Raw genomic sequence first — 12,835 nt, 5'->3', positions numbered from 1 at the left:
CGTTTATTTATTTTTGGGACAGAGAGAGACAGAGCATGAACGGGCGAGGGGCAGAGAGAGAGGGAGACACAGAATCGGAAACAGGCTCCAGGCTCTGAGCCATCAGCCCAGAGCCCGACACGGGGCTCGAACTCACGGACCGCAATATCGTGACCTGGCTGAAGTCGGACGCTTAACCGACTGCGCCACCCAGGCGCCCCATGTCCTCTCTTTTCTAGAGTGGTGCAGCTGAGACCATGTGTACATACGATTAAACAATGTTTAATTGGTGGTCTTACCTACATACAAAGAGTGCAGTGCTGTCTTTCAAATCCGCCTCCTGAGCATGCCATTTTTCATCCTTCATGCTCTTTTCTTGTGGTTGCAAGGTCGGTGCTGTGCCAGATTCCATGTCCCTACTGAAGGCAGGAAGATAAAGGGAAATGGCCTGTGCCAGCTCTGTGTATCCTCTTTTACGAAGGAAAGCAAAGCTTTCCCCGAAATTCCAGACAGATTTCCCCTTGTCTTAATTTGCCTGCCTCTTTAAATGGTAACTTCTATCTTCAAAGGAGGCTGTGTACATAGCTGCCTCAGATAAAGTCGGTATTCCATTAGCAAGGAGGAAAGAGTATTGAGAAAGCAACTAACAAGGTCTGACAAGTCCTTTTACTCTGAATCATTCTTAATAAGTGAAAGTTGAAGGTGTTGGTGTTGAGTGGCCAAGAGTGGCTGTGGCAGACAACTGTCATTTCTTTCCTGGCTGCCCAATATCATTCGTATCCTGTTAGGGAGTCCCTCACCTAATGAGGCAGAGGCCTTCCTCCCTCCTAAGAAATTTAAGTGTCAGATGTTTTCCCAGCCTCTTTTGCAGCTAAGGAAGATATATCTGCTTTAAACTTTAAAATTAAGCATACAAAGAAGCAGGGAACTATGCAGAATTCCTTTTGAGTAAAGGCCTACAACACTGCCTACTATGTCCAGTTCCACAGAGGAACAGCCCAAGCGGCTTTAGTGACAACATTTCAGTATCCAGTGTCTGCAAAGTCAATGGTGCGGCTGCAGTGTCTCTGCCACACAGTGAGATCGTCAATGAAGCAATTATCTGAAGTGATTAGAGGCTCTGTAGCCTCTCATTTTGGTTTTCCGCCTGTCTTAGAGATCCTGAGGATTGCCTTTTAATAAAATCACTTTTTGTTAAAATTAACCTGACTTGCCTCTAATTAAGAACGCTGATCAAATAAACATAGTCTAAAAAACAACTGTGCAAATACAAATTTTGCCAATACTTTATACATAATTTTGCACTTACGTTTTAATATTTAACACTTAGAAAAGGATATGTAACATGCAAATAAGCTATCAAATATAATCATTCATCACCTAACTTAAGAATTAGAACATCACCCATACTTTGCATTTATCTAAGCTCCTTTCCTATTCTCCCCATCTCCCTACTCCCTCTTTTTGATAGTTCTACCACATGCAAAAAGACCTAAAATATGTATGCATCCCTAAAGTGACATTTTTTAGTTTTGTTCCATTTTGATTTCTATAAAAATGGTACCATATTTTACATAGTCTATAGGGATTTGATATTTTCAACTGAACATGTTTCTAAAAATAGTTTTGTACATAGCTGTCATTTATTTCCACTGATGTTCACTATTTCATTGTGTGATCATATAATGTATTAAGAGATACATATATAATACTACAATTATGCATTTTGTAAATCCTTGCCAATATCTGACTTCCTGAATTTTAATTCTCCGTCCACCTTTATATTAGATACATTTCGCAATAAGCAGTTATATTGCACATTTTTCAGTATTTCACTTGCAGGTGTCTCAGCAACTTTTAGAGGGAATTAAGGACTATTATCTGCTAATATAATGGAAAGCAGATGATGCTTTTTCTTTTGTCACCCACAAAGAATGCTAAAGAGGAGGCAGAACCTTCAGAGCTGAATGAACTGCAATTTACTCAACATTTCATCTAGCCTAAAAATATAAGAGGAATTGATGGAAGTGGATTTCTATATGTTATTGATCCTAAGCTTGATTTTTATTTCATATGTTAACATCCCTGTAATTGGGATATGTCTTACACATGTAGGGGTTTGTGGTGTAGTTGACTGTAAGCATAAGCATAATTGGCTGTGTTCCTGGTGGCATGACTAGACAAAGGTAAGCTCTTGCTATTTTCGTCAAGAAACTATTTTAAGCACTATTTGAGAAGGGAGTAGGGGTTCAGCTGTTTTCTGTGAACTTTCCATTCATGTGAACCTTCTGGTAAGATCAAGAGAGTGCCAGCATAAGAACTTGGGAGTATGGCTATATTCGTTCTTTACTGCTATATAACAGATGACCACAAATTTCCCACCTTAAAACAATGCCCATTTCTTCTCTTACAGTTCTGTAGGTCAGCAGTCCATGCAGGGTTTAACTAGGTTCCCATCTAATGATGTCACAAGGCTGAAATCAAGGTGTCAGCATAGGCTAGGCATCTCATCTGAGGCTCTGGGCCCCCTCCCAAGCTCACATGGTTGTTGGCAAAATTCATTTCTATACAGGTGTAAAACTCCCAGGACTTCAAGGCCAAAAGGAGATCACTCTCCAACCTTCCTTGTCTCCCATCTCTAGACTCCCTTTTAAGAGCTTACGTTAGGCCCAACCAGAATAACCCCCTCTTGATTAACCCAACTGATTGGAGATCTTAATTACACCTGCAGTAATCTCTTTGCCATAAAGAGATTAGGTATCCTCTAATATCCACAGGTCTAGCCCATGCTCAAGGGCAGGGGACTATACACAGCATGTACACCACCAGGTGGTGGGATTCTTGGTAGCCATCTCACAGTTCTGCCTGCCACACAGCTTTTGCTAGCTTGAAATAAAATTCTGGACACCACAATGAAGCACTCTTAGGAAATCCTGTGTTACCAGTATTTTTGGTGGCCTAAGAATAATCCTGTGTGGAAAAACCTGCACATCTATGAGCCAAAAAGAGATTCAGTAAGATTCATCAATGTATGCTGTAATCAGTGAACTAAAGTGTTTTTTTTTTTTTAACATTTATTTATTTTTGAGAGAGCACACATGAGTGGAGGAGGGGCAAAGAGAGAGGAGGACAAAGACCCAAAGTGAGCTCTGTGCTAACAGCTCAACTGACTGAGCCACCCAGGTGCCCCTAGTGAACTAAAATTTAAACAGAAAAAGGTATTTGCTTAGCTTCTATTAGTTTCCTAGAGTTACCATAACAAATTACTACAAACTGGATAGCTTAAAACAACAGAAATGTATTCTGTCACAGTTCTGATGGCTAGAAGTCTGAAATTAAGGTGTTGACAAGGTTGGTTCTTTCTGGAGGCTCTAAGGGAGAGTATGTTCCATGCCCTTTTTCTAGCTCCTGCAACTCTTGGCATTCCTTGACTTCTAGATACAGCACTGCAATTTCTACCTCAATCTTCACATGATTTTCTTCCTGTATGTGTGTGTCTGTATCCAAATATCCCTCTTCTAAGAACAGTAGTCATTTGATTAGTTGTTGCTATAATTCAGTATGACTTCATTGTAACTTGATTACATCTGCAGAGACCTATTTCCAAACAAGGCCATGTTCTGAGATTCTGAGTAGATATAATTTTGAGAGGACAATTCAATCAAGTCCCAAAGTATCTCCCCCAAAACATTTAGTAATTATAATGGAAAAATAACAAGTTTACTATGAATAATCCTGGCAGACACCACTTTAACCAACTGATTAACGTAAACATCACTAATAATAAATTTCAACATCTTATGTCCCCTGGTATAATGCAATGAGAAAGGTACATCACCTCCATAACATTCTTTCAAATAATGCATCACCTCAATCTAACCCAGGGAAGCATCAGACAAAAACAAGTTGAGGGATGTTTACAAAATAACTGATCAATGTTCCAAAGTGTCCAGGTCACGAAAGGCAAGGAACTGTCACAGAATGGAGGAGAGTAAGGAGACAACAACTAAATGCAGGGTGTGATCCTGGATTTGACTGTGGAAGAGAAAATGGATATCAGGGAAAGAACTCATGAAACCTGAATTAATTTTGTAGTTTAGTTAATATTGTGTCAAGGTTAATTTCCTCGTTTCGAAAATTGTCCTATGGCTAAGTAAGCTTAACATAATGGAAAAGTGGGTGAAGTGTTTATGGGAACTTTCTATATAGTTTTTGTAATTCTTTGGTAAGTCTAAAACTATCTCAAAACAAAAATGTATTCCCTGGATTACTAATGAGGCTGAGCATAATATCAAATGATTATTTGCCTAACAGTTTTCTTTTTTCTAATTTTAGAGAAAGAGAGAGAGACAGAGCTCGCACACGCCGCTAGGGGTGAGGGAGACAGAGAACCTTAAGCAGGCTCCATATTCAATGCAGAGCTCGATGCGGGGCTCAATCCTGTGACCTTGGGATCATGACCAGAGCAGAAATCTAGAGTCAGACACTCAACCAACTGAGCCACGCAGGCACCCCGTACCTATACAGTTGTTCGTTTGTTTGTTTTAACATTTATTCATTTTTGAAAGACAGAGAGAGGCAGAGCATGAGCGAGGAAGGGGCAGAGAGAGGGAGACACAGAATCTGAAACAGGCTCCAGGCTCCGAGCTGTCAGTACAGAGCCCAACGCGGGGCTCAGACTCATAAACTGCAAGATCACGACCTGAGCCAAAGTCAGACGCTCAACCGCCTGAGCCACCCAGGCGCCCTTAACGTTTTTTTTTAATGTAGACATTCAAGTCATTCCCCCATTTCTTTTCTTTCACTTTTTCCTATTTATAGGTATTAATTTAGTATATATTTATGATACTAATACATTATCAGTTTTACATGTTGCAAACATATATATTTTAGTTTCTTGATTTTTTAAAGTTTTTAATGCTGTCTCTTGATGAATGGAATTTTTAAAATACAGTCAAATTTATTACTACAAAGAAAGATTCATAAGTTAGGTTTCGTGAAGAAGTTTTAGGAAGACCACCAATTTACTTTGCTTATTTTTTTTTCACTTTATATACACACAAGAGTGACACATGATGAAAATGTTTTTAAAGTTTTATCTAATTAGACCTAAACCAGGTCTAAATAACTTTAAAGGAACTCCATTAACAAATATAAAAATTGTAACCAATGACAGTATTATGTCAGAGTGAAAATGGCAACATATTTTCTTCTTGCTGATGCACAAATAATGATGTATGGTACAAATAATAATGTCTTAGAATTAGTGAAATGGATAATTCATCCATTCGATGAATATTATTAAGTACTTACTGTTATGTCAGTCCCTGTCCTAGATTTAGGGGATGTAGTGATGAACCAGAGAACTGAAACTTGGACTATTGTTTAGAAAGAAGGGGAATAAACAACTAAATTCATAAATGTGTTAATTTTGGACAGCAATACATATTATGGAGACAATAAAACAAGCTAATACTGTGGAGAGCGATGGTGATAGTGGGTACTTTTACTTTAGAGAAGATCTTTGTGAGGCAGTAACATTTAAGCTAACAAGTTACTGATGAGAAAGTGCCACAAAGTGATAATTTGGGGAAACAGCATTCCAGACAGCAGCAACAGTAAATGCAAGTTCTGAGTAGAAACAAATCTGCAATGTGGGAAAAACCAAAATAGCAATGGAATTGAATCACAGTGAACCAGAGGTTAGAGATTTAGTGGGAACTAGGTCAGTTAGGGCCTTGTAGGCCATGGTAAAAGAATTTAGATTTTATTCTGAGTACAATTGGTTTCATTAGGATCTAAATTAAGTTTAATTAACAATATTCTTTTGCTCCACCCTTCCCTCTGGCTGATTCCCAGAGCTAAAGTGTTATGGTGACTACTTTTAATGCAGCAGCTTAGCATATAATTCTTCTCTTATGTGCAGTGTTGACACTTTAAAGGGAAGCATAGGGGCACCTGGTGGGTCAGTCAGTTGAGCGACTGACCTAGGCTTAGGTCATGATCTCACGGTTTGTGAGTTTCAACCCTGCATTGAGCTCTCTACTGTCAGGGCAGAGCCCACTTGGGATCCTCTGTCTGCCATCCCCCGCTCATTCCCTCTCTCTCTCTTTCTCTCCCTCTCTCTTTCAAAAATTGAAAAAAAAAAAAAATAAAGGGAAGCATTATACAAAGTTTTTGCATTATTCTTATTTAAATTCTAATATTTTATTACATGTTGTTATCCTTATATCATTCTTATTTACATAATGCATTTTAACTGTTAGAGGCTTGTTAATGAATAAAAAGTTTTGGAATGCAGTGTTCTAGGATTAAATCTTATTTACATTCTTGTGGAAATAATGATTCCTTATGAAAGTTTCTGCTCTAAATTGTGTTTTTCTGTTCTGAAATCTTGAATGTGGATACCTTTACCATCCACTATTAGCAAAATTTTATAAAAGTCCCCGGGGGTGCCTGGGTGGCTCAGTCAGTTGAGCATCCGACTTCGGCTCAGGTCACGATCTCCCAGTCTGTGGGTTCAAGCCCTGTGTCAGGCTCTGAGCTGACAGCTCAGAGCCTGGAGCCTGCTTCTGATTCTGTGCCTCACTCTCTCTCCGCCCCTCTCCCACTCATGCTCTGTCTCTCTCTGTCTCAGAAATAAACATTAAAAAAATTTTTTTTTTTTAAAGTTCCCTTTAGGGGCGCCTGGGTGGCTCAGTCGGTTGAGCATCTGACTTTAGCTCAGGTCGTGATCTCGCGGTCCGTGAGTTCGAGCCCCACGTCGGGCTCTGTGCTGACAGCGCAGAGCCTGGAGCCTGTTTCAGATTCTGTGTCTCCCTGTCTCTCTCTGACCCTCCCCCATTCATGCTCTGTCTCTGTCTGTCTCAAAAATAAATAAACGTTAAAAAAAATTAAAAAATTAAAAAATAAATAAATAAATAAATAAAAGTTCCCTTTACCTCCCCTAAATAGGAAAGACATGTCAGAATGAAAACAGCCCTTAGAATCTTGAATAAGTTTAGCCTTATTTTTTAAAAAATCTCTACATTGACCTAATATTTCTCATTTCACAGAGAACTGACAAAAATCTCATCCTATACAGTTGCCATCACTGCTCAAGAAAAACTTACAAATGTGTAAAAGATGCTTTTGATTGTCAAATAGATTCGAGAGATATGTGCTTATTGATAATTGTAGAGAGAAAAAAACACAATCATAATCAATTTCACTATCTATTTAAGTTTCTCAGGGAAGAAAACTGGGATGATAAATACCAAAAAATAATGTATGCATTTTTTTTGTTTCAGTTTATTCCTTAATAGAATAAATATCTCCTCAAAATCCATAACTACCCCATTGCATAGGAGATGGTTTCCCAAGTGACTTCACAAGTTTCTGCTTTAACTTTGGTTTTAAAAAATAAACATAACATGATAACTACATTTCAGTTTTTTAATTTCACTTCAAAATTAATCTGAAAAAAATTATTGCCCTAAAATGTAGCGATCTTCTAAAAATGAAACCTACCTCTAGTTATGGGTAATACTTGTAAAAAGAATAAATCACATAAGCTAGTGATTTAAATCAAATGTTTCCATCTTTTACTTTCTTTAATGCCTTGGATGCTAAAATGTATGCTTCTGGGTGTATGCATATTTGCATTTTGTGTTTAATGTAAATTGATACTAATTATGGATCATGGAGGAATTTAAAGGCAATTGAGACATAATCAGAATGATGAGGATGAATGGTTGTATGATTTAAGAAGGCATTTAGAAACTATGTGTAATAGTAGAAATCAAGACTTATTCTTTCTTATTAATAGGGATTGTATATATAGAATTTAATGAGACTATTATTTTTTACATTTCCCATTACTGTGATATTTGAGAATGCATGCTCTTAGACCTAATTCTACTTTTAGCCCAGCTTCACATGACCTTGTTTCTAGTGCAAGAGCCCGGGGCAGTTTCTCTGTAACATTAGATTAGAATATCCAGACTAGATCTATTGCTGAGAAGGAGAGATCTCAATTTAAGAACTGGACAAAGGAAACAAAACAGCTGGTTTGATAGATGAAACGTTTTGTACTTCCACAGAACACTCTAATTTCTAACAACATCCTACACTATTGTTCAGTGCTACTCATTCAACAAGCTTTTGAGAGTTGTTGTTGAGAGCCAAGTACTGTCAGAAACTAGGGATGCAAAGATGAATGTCATTGGTCCTGTCGTAAAGTATCACTAGGTGGTATAAACCAATAATTACAATAGAGTGAGCTATGAAAACATTGAAAGCAAATATGAAGCAAATATCTTACCTTGGAAGCATGGGAAGGCATCAAAGAGAACAAAGGCAGCTTGGAGGTGGAATGGAATTGGACTAATAGCAACAGAGTTCAGAGAAAAATCTTTTAACATCATAACTAGAATACTGCCTCCTCTTAGAATTCAAAATAATTTGCTCAGAATTGGAGGCTATTTACTCTTAACTCTGTGCATCTTTCCTTCACTGCACTTATGTCTCTGTGTACGTTTAAATTTGTTTTTGTGATTACTTAATGGTGCTAAACTGAAAGTTCCTTGAGGACAGAACTATATCCATTTGTCTTGAGAACTGTATATACCCCAATGATGACAGATATGAGATGCAGAATAAATGTATCTTGAAAGCGAAAATAAAGCGTAGGGGAGTTCTCAGGAGCGTTACTGGTCATTGTTTATCCAATACTGTCAAGAGGGAGAGCCACAGAATCCGGGAAAAGCATTCCTCTCACCAGAGGGTACTGCCCTATTGTTTGACAAGGGATAACTCATTGAACTTTTCTGTGGCCACAATGAACTATTTTCTTTCTTCCCCATACCCCGTTGGATTAATCATCATTTGCCCTGATTTCAACCTTTTGGCTACTGATTCAGCCTCTTTGATTACCAGATACAATACGAATATCTTCTGGTGACTAAAAGGTCAGTTGAAGGAGTTTTTTGTTTGTTTTTTGTTTTTTAATGGTTATGCTGCCTTGCTCACTCTTGTCCGTCTGTTGCAAGCACTACAGTTTCTTCGAGACAAAGGTCTCACGTAGAACTTCCAAACTACCTTACTAAAACCTACTCTATACTAACGAAAATTCCAGTATATTATAGCAGACAAGAGAAAAAAAGCCTTGCCCTGTGAGGAGAAACTGGGGTTTGGGGCTTCTGAATGATGTTCGAGAAAACAGAAATCCTTTATATGACATTCCTGCATATGCCCTCCAGATTGTTCGTCCTCAAAGTTTAGCCTGGTCTCTCTGTCTAAAGCATATTCAGGTGTGCAAAGATCAGAGACGCCGAAAGTTACCCGCCACCCCGCCCCATGCGTCCCAGCGGAGTCAGTAAACACGGAGATTGCTTCCCGCACCTCAAGGGGGAGGGAATGTAAGGGAACGTGGGCACCATCTTGGTTGTGGTTAAGCGCAGCGCACTAGTTGGCGTCATTCAGCCCTCATGCGCAAGCGTATTAGGAATACGCTCCCCCTCGCTTCCCGTGCACGCGCTTAGAGCCCGCAACTCTCGCGAGAGAAGCGAGATTTATTCCTACGTACCGGGCCGTGCTGCTTATGGCGGCGCTGGAGAGGGGGCGCTGAGCTGTTGGGGTGAGTACGACCTCGGGGTCCAACTGGGGGTAGTAAAAAGCCAGGCTAGGTGCGGATGAGAAGACCAAGACTAACAGGAGAGACTTCTGAGTCAAGGTGGGCACTCCTAGAGCTCTGGGCAGGGAAGGTTTCACCCTGAGTCTCTACCCCGGCTTTTCCACCTGGCCCCCGTTTAACTGTCTAAGCCTCACGTCAGGCCGCAGAGCTGAAAGGAAGAGTCGAGGCCAGGCAGCCGCGCGTGGTGGTGGTGGTGGTGGTGGTGACTAAAGTGGGGGGAGGGAGCGAAAATGGAGGCTCCGACCGCAGCCAAGATGGAGGCAGGGGTGCGGGGCTCGGGCGCGGAGGCTGCTGGGAATTGTAGTCTGGCCACTTCCTCCTCTGCGGCTTGGCGGGGGAAACGGGAACTACAAGTCCCGGCGGGCGGGGCGAGGGGGGGTGGTGGCGCGGTCCTTTGTGTGAGGCTGGAAGAGCCGGAGGCAGAGGGGCCTGCTTTGACTCCGGACCCCATAGTTTACTGGCAGTCACCTGCTTGGGGATCTGACTACGAGTACCAGAGCGCAGTGCGGTAGTGGCGCCTCCTTTGTGTATGGACTGAGACCCCGCTCCGTCTAAATGCTTAGAGACACCCCTTTCCCCAGCCACGTCTGACACAGTAGCGTAGCCGAAGTGTCATCTTTACTTCTACTCACCTAGAGCTGTCTGTCTTGATTCTGAACACCCAACATTCCCTTCTTCGCTTACCCCTCGGCTTCTTGAGAAAGGGAACCAGCCCCTAATCGTGGGCACGTGGCTCTCATTCCTTCATCCTGGGGTTAGGGCGTACTCTATTAGAGCTCTGTGGAATCGTCCTTAGCACCATCTTTGCCGCTTATGGTGCCAGAGCCTGGCCCCTGTTGAGCAGCGAACGTCTTGGCTTCGTCATTCTCTGTAGAGTGAGTTTTTTTAGAACCCTGGCAGGAGACCCTTGAAGATTTTAACCATCGATCGATATTTTATCAGTAGGAAATTTGGGGCGCCTGGCTGGTTGAGTCGGTAGAGCTTGCAAACTCTTGGTCTCAGGGTCGTTTTTAAACCCCACCTTGGGTGTAGAGATTACTTAAAAATCTTTAAAAAAAAGAAAAAAACACTATGACAATTTTAGTGCCTTGGTTCTTTTGGTTTCAGGTTTTCCTTTAGAAACACCCAGATGGCTCCTCTCTTGCTTGACTCAAAAGTGAGGCAGGGAACACTCCCTAAAACAGCCTTCAATCTGCAAACACAAAAATCTGAACACTGTTGTAGGAGGTAGTTGTTTTGCACCTAAAGTGAGTGAAAGAATGGTCCTCTAAAGAGTTTAGAGACAGGGTTAGAGGGCGAGGGAGGACGTCCAAAGACACTGTAGTAAAATTTCCTTTGAGAGACATAGTTTTTTATCAGGATGATATGAACTGCCAGCTCTTGACCAGAGCTGGCCTAAAAAATGCAGGTACCAAATTATAGCTCATAAGTTATTCAATATCAAAATGCTGAGTAATTTTCATTTTGAGTTTCTAGAAGGTAGGCATTTTCGATACTACATGGAGGGGCAATATAATACCTTGGTGCTTTTGGGGTACTAATGAAAAATAGGTGTTCTTGGTGTGGGTTAGGAAGAGGGTTTATATGCCTGAATGGTTGTGTGTGTATGTATGTGGATATATATATATATATGAGTCATAAAATCTGGGTAAATATTCAGCCTTGTTTCTTTTTGTTTCCTTTTAGCCTTAGGCTTGAAATAAAAGAGATGGTAGTGGTTTGAGTGATTTTGCAGCTGCTCTGGATGTTTACCATTGGGATGAGTATTTATAGCAGCTGAGTTGAAAAGTAAAGTATTTGAGGCGCAGAAGATAGGTTTTCTTTTTTTGTAAATAAGTTCTGACTTAACAAGTATGACCTTTAGAGTGTGGTTGAAAATTCTGGTAAATTCCTGCAAATCAAAAAATGAGAGCGTGAAAGCTGACATACAGTCCTGCTTTATTCCACTCCTGTTTTCCCCTCCATCCATCTAAAGACACACTGTGCAGAGCCATCCAACTTGTAAAAAATATTTTTTCTGGGGTGCCTGAGTGGCTCAGTTAAGCGTCTGACTTCAGCTCAGGTCACGATCTCAAGGTTCGTGGGTTCGGGCCTGCCTTGGGCTCTGGGCTGACAGCTCAGAGCCTGCAGCCTGCTTGGAATTCTGTGTCTCCCTCTCTTTCTTCCCCTCCCCCACTCGTGTTCTCTCATGGTCTCAAAAATAAATTATAAATGTTAATAAAATTTTTTTAAAATATTTTTTCTTTTAAGTTGTCGAAAAATATACATAACATAAAGTTTATAATTTTAACCCCCCCCTTTTTTTTAAAGTGTATGGTTCAGAGATAATAACTTCATTCACATTGTTTTGAGGACCATACTTTTGGCAAGGTAGCTGAAACATGGAAATGCTGTTTGGACAGATTTTTACGGAGCTGAACTGTAGGACTGTATTATAAAATAAAAATCTTGGTTTTGTTAAATAAACACAAAGAACTCTGCCTTCTTAGCTTTTGTCTTTTCAAAAAATGAAAGGGAAACTAATTTGAGATCTTTGACTCAGACTGTCTTATGGAGAGCTGTAAAACCTGGAGGATTTTTCATAATAGAGAATTACAGCGACAAAAATTACAACTTTTTAAAGACTTCATAGCTAGAATATCTACAGGGGTGAAAATGCTTTGGTAGGAGTGACTTGTTTTCTTGAATTCCATCATTTCTTGATGTTAAATTCTTTTTGCCAAGTCAGGATTTTAAAAATTCCTTTGTCTTGATACTGGAATGTTTCCCTTCTATGTAGGAGTACCTAGTTAAAAACAATACAAAACTTTTTTTTCAGTTCGTACTGCCAAGTCTGAGGAATTATAAAATGTATTTTTCATTAAGGTTATTAAACTGGGGTATGATGTTCTAGGCAGTATTCTGTTGAGAAGTACTGAATGGGCATTTTATTTTTGAAGCGTTTTTATATTTAATATGTCCTTTAATGCTGAGGTTTAACTGTGTAGTTGAAAATAAATTGATTAGCAGTTTCTTCACGGTTAACATGTCGGCTATCCATTGGTTTGTAGCCCTAGCCAATAAATAAATAAATAAATAAGTTAGCCAATAAATAAGTTAGTTATTTACACTTTTGCTTCTCAAAATGCAGTACGTACAAGCTCTTGCTATGGTCAGGTTTGCTAGATACTGCCTCCTTTTATC

At 39.9% G+C, this 12,835-nt stretch overlaps 1 protein-coding gene across 5 annotated transcripts in view; it reads left to right on the top strand.

Moving 5' to 3' along the window:
* Positions 1 to 9,440: 9,440 nt before the first annotated feature.
* CSDE1 (cold shock domain containing E1) overlaps positions 9,441 to 12,835 on the top strand; it is a 38,271-nt gene continuing 34,876 nt past the window's right edge. For 4 of the 5 annotated variants that reach the window (XM_053214640.1, XM_015066108.3, XM_015066107.3 and 1 more), the window contains exon 1: positions 9,441 to 9,595. The gene's annotated coding sequence lies outside the window, so the exon portion shown is untranslated. Of the gene's footprint in view, positions 9,692 to 12,835 lie in introns of all 5 variants that reach the window. The other variant, XM_015066106.3, reaches the window with a different exon arrangement.

This window comes from Acinonyx jubatus, chromosome C1 (genome assembly GCF_027475565.1).
Source record: "Acinonyx jubatus isolate Ajub_Pintada_27869175 chromosome C1, VMU_Ajub_asm_v1.0, whole genome shotgun sequence".
Taxonomy (NCBI): Eukaryota; Metazoa; Chordata; class Mammalia; order Carnivora; family Felidae; genus Acinonyx; species Acinonyx jubatus.
Note: the sequence above shows the minus strand (reverse complement) of the source record. Positions and strands in the feature narration are given on the sequence as shown.